Source organism: Elephantulus edwardii, unplaced genomic scaffold (genome assembly GCF_000299155.1).
Source record: "Elephantulus edwardii isolate Elephantulus edwardi_28Jun2011 unplaced genomic scaffold, EleEdw1.0 scaffold00101, whole genome shotgun sequence".
Taxonomy (NCBI): Eukaryota; Metazoa; Chordata; class Mammalia; order Macroscelidea; family Macroscelididae; genus Elephantulus; species Elephantulus edwardii.
In genome coordinates, this window is record NW_006399851.1 from 4,635,982 (window position 1) to 4,640,159 (window position 4,178).

The 4,178-nt window shown below is 41.4% G+C and overlaps 1 pseudogene; it reads left to right on the top strand.

Annotated features, from left to right (window-relative positions):
- Positions 1-1,751, top strand: part of LOC102845321 — a 4,369-nt pseudogene extending 2,618 nt beyond the window's left edge.
- The last annotated feature ends 2,427 nt before the right edge of the window (positions 1,752-4,178 follow it).

Genomic DNA, 4,178 nt, shown 5'->3' on the forward strand with positions numbered 1-4,178 from the left:
ACTTCTGGTTAAATTTATTCCCAAGTATTTAATCTTGTGATTAGCTATTGTGAAAGGTATTGTTTCTCTTAGTTCTGGCTCTGTATTCTTTTTGGTACAGTGACTCTGTATTCCCTCCATGTTCTTTTGATGATTTCTGGATCATTCAAAATTTTGCCCATAGCATGTTTCAATATTGCAACTTGAGGCTTAAATTTGTTTTTAAGTTCTTTCAACTTGAGAAATGGCAAGTGAATTCTTCCTGTTTTATTCTCCAATTCCTGCTCTTCGCACATTCCACATTTGCCTTATAGAAATCTTAGGGCTGCCCTTTGAAATCTTCTGTTCCTCTCTTTTACTTCAGCATCTCTTCCCTTTGTTTTGGCTTCTTGACGCTTTAGTGAAATTTACAGTCTCTTCTGTTATCCATTTTGGTAATTTCTTTCTCCTCTGCTTGTTTCTTTCCCCTGAGATAACAATTTGCTTGTGATTTTTATCAGGAAACAGCCTCAAGGCTAGTCCTTAAAAAGAAGATATAAAGAACATTTTGATCTAGAAAGAATAGTGCAACACAAATTGTCTGTAGATCTACCTTTAGGAAACCACATAATAACCAAGTAAGCAGTGAGCACAGTACATGTTTACATTTTGAAAATCAGTACTGGGGAGTCAGTCTACCATCTCAGCTGCCAACTGTGGGAGAGGTGTCTGCACCCCAGAGTCTGGTGCAGTGCTCTGACTATAGTACTGTTCAATGTGTTACGCTGCAGTGTCACACAAACCTGCTTCTAGAATTACCAGTAGTAAAGTGAAATATTCACACCCATGTTTATGACTGCTTTGTTCACAACAGCAAAGAGTTGGAAATAACTTAAGTGCCCATCAACAAAAGAATGGCTAGAGAAGCTCTGGTATATTCACACAATGGATTACTATGCTGCATTGAAAAACAAGGAACTCATGAAATATTATACAAAATGGGTAGCCCTGGAGGACATTATGCTGAGTGAAATATCTCAGTCACAAAAGGACAAATACTGCATAGTGCTACTGTTGTAAAATGGGACTGTAAAAGGGGTTGGGGAGAGGCTGAGAAAGATGGGATAAATTATGTATACTTCATTGAAACAGATTAGGGAGAGAACTGCCTAAAAAGGATATATGATTAGGTATTACTGTCATGAGTCCAGAATGAAGGCTGCATAGTGGAGTGGACTTGGGGGGTGGGATTCTATAACAATGAAAACATTTTTCTTTAACTTTTCAAAACAAAGGCTGCATAGTGGAGTGGACTTGGGGGGAGGGACTGTACAACAATGCAAGAATTTTTCTTTTACTTTTCAAAGAGAAGAGTGAACTGGGGGGAGGTTGGGCAGGGAGAAAAGTGCAACAATGAATGAATGGAAATCCAAAGTCTCTGTAAACTTTCATTAAAATAAAAAAAATACCAAAAAAGTGAAGTATTCAAGGCTTTCCACAGATGATGGCTATACTGACTTTCAGTTTAAGAAAAGTCTTCCTAAGATCCCTTATAAAACCACTGTACTTGCTTCTGTGCTGTCTTTGAATGGCACCTTTTTCATTATCATATGCTTCCTCCTGCTGGCAGGCTACATCAGCAAAGGAGGGGGAGGGGCAATGATCAGGAAACCAGTCCTGATCACTGGCATCCTGCTGTTTCTCCCAGGAGTCTACCACCTGCACATGCCTATTATGCATTCAGAGGTTACCAGGGATACATCTGTGACAACATTCCAGACTTCGATGACTAGCACCCACCTCTAGCCAGAGGAGAAGTGTCACAGATGGGACCAAGGACAGTTTAAATTACTGGGCAGAAATTGTAGCTAGGGGCCAAGGAGTTCCGTAGTTAGAATAGTTAGCAAATTTGCAGCCAGATTTTACAGGTCTATTCCAAACGCTTGCTGCAGACAGCCTTCAATATGGATTGAAACTCAACATCAAGATGACAAAGATTCTCACCACTGGGCCAATTGTCAACACTATGATGGATGGAGAAGAGACTGAGGTTGTTAACAGTCATAGCTTGCTTGACTCCACAATCAACACTCTTAGCACCAGCAGTCAGGAAATCAAAAGAAGAACTGTACTGGGAAAACAATTTATCAGGAACCTCTCCAGAGTACTGAGAAGCAATGATGTCAATCCAGAGATGAAAGTGCCTAAACCAGGCCATGATCTTCACTATTACTTGACATGAATCAGGGAGCTAGACAACGACTAAGAATGAAAGAATAAGAATTGATGCCTTTGAATTGTGGTGCTGGAGAAGATTCTTGAACTTACCATGGACTTCCAAGAAAAAAAATAGGTCTGTCTTGGAAAGGGTGAAACCAAGCTTCTTCTTGGAGACTAGGATTCTGAAGGTCCATCTCACATAATTTGGGCACATGGTCAGGTGGGACCAGTCCTTGAAGGACATCATGCATGGAAGGGCGGAGGGATAGTGCAGGAGAGGAAGACTCCAGATGAGATGGATTGATACTAGGGCAATGGGACTGTATGTGTAGGAGTCAGTGACACTGGCTCAGAACAGGGCAGGCTTCAGAGATGTTGTGCATAGCGTTGCTATGAGTCACAAGTGACTCAATGGCACATAACAACAGCAATCCCAAAGGTACTAACTAAGTTTAAAAATAACTAATAAGGACATGCTTTATTATTAATCTCCTGGATCTGGCAAACCTTCCTACAAGTTCTCTTCCCCTGTCTTTGTAATGACCTTTTGTTATTTTCATGGATGGTATCTTTGATGTAATTTTACAACTCACCTTGTCTTTAATGCTTAGTGTTCAATGCAGCAAACCTATTCTTGAGATGATTTTAAATTAAGGAGGGATAGACTCAAGGTTAACTGGTTTTCATTTTCTTCATCAGTTTGAACTTGCACAATGCTTAATTGATGGGGTGTGCCACAGTCAGCACTTTGCCTGATTTTGACCACAGTCTTAAGTATTCAGAGAGAAATTTACAGATTACAGAGGTTGTTGCTGCATGCCATTGCACGTGAGCCAATCCACAGCTGCCCCTCCAGGAGGGTTTCAGAGGAAGTAAGTCGCATGGGAGAAGACTGCACATCCTTCTCCCGTGGAGCAGCTGGTAGTTCAAATTGTGAGCCTTTGGGATTGCAGCCTCTGAAGGGTCAGCCACGAGCTGGTTCCAATTCAATAGCAATGAGTTTTAGTTTTTAAATTATGTACAGGAGGAGCTCTGGTGGTGTAGTCTACAATGAGTTTCGTCGCTAGCCTGAAGTCTGCATATCTCCAGCTGTTCAAATCCAGCAGCAGTTCCTTGGCAGAAACATGAGCACACTCCTCCTGTTGGGATTTACAGCCTCAGAAACCGGATGGAGGGTTAGCTGTGGGTCTAACCAAGCCAAAGGCATTGGAGGTTTTTGAAGTTTTATTTTATGTATGATAATTTGTTGAAAATCTGAAGAAGAAAATGACACTGTTTCACTCAAAAGCTTCTAGACAAACTGGCAAACAGCACACACTTCAGAGGAAGAACATAACATGAAAGGGCCACAAAGATGAAAGAGATCATCCGAGCATAGAGTAACGTGGGTTTTTAAAGGTCGTTGGAATTTGGTAGATCACCAGAGAGAAAACAAGTGCTGCTCTGACTCCTTACTTTGGAGAGCTCCAGGCTAGACCTCCAACCATAACCTCCTACAAAAGAAAGACAGACTTCCTTCTTGCCACAGGCACCTGCTACTCACAACCACAGCTTACCCATCTGAGGCTGTGCTCCGTGCCCCCAGGCCACAGGAAATCTGTCTGAACAACCTTGAGCCCACTTTCACAACAGGATCTCTCCATGCTCACAAAATAAAGTCCTAAAGGCCTCACTTGGGATTCAGTTTGGGAGCTGTATGTAAAAACTGTTGGAAGATGGAAAAACTGGAAACAACCAGGGCCTTATAATTGTGTATCCTTGTTCAGCAAGCACATCTGGTGATCACACTGTTTTGGAAAACACTTTGGCAATTTTGTACACACGAAAACACACATTTACCACATGATTTAGCCATTCCACTAGGCATTTATTTACCCCAAAGAAAAGATGATCTCGGTCTCTACATCGACTTGTCTTCTAATGTTTACAGAAGCTTTCTTTTTAATAGTTAACAACTGTAAACAATCCAAATGCCCAGCAATGCGTGAAAGAACAAACCA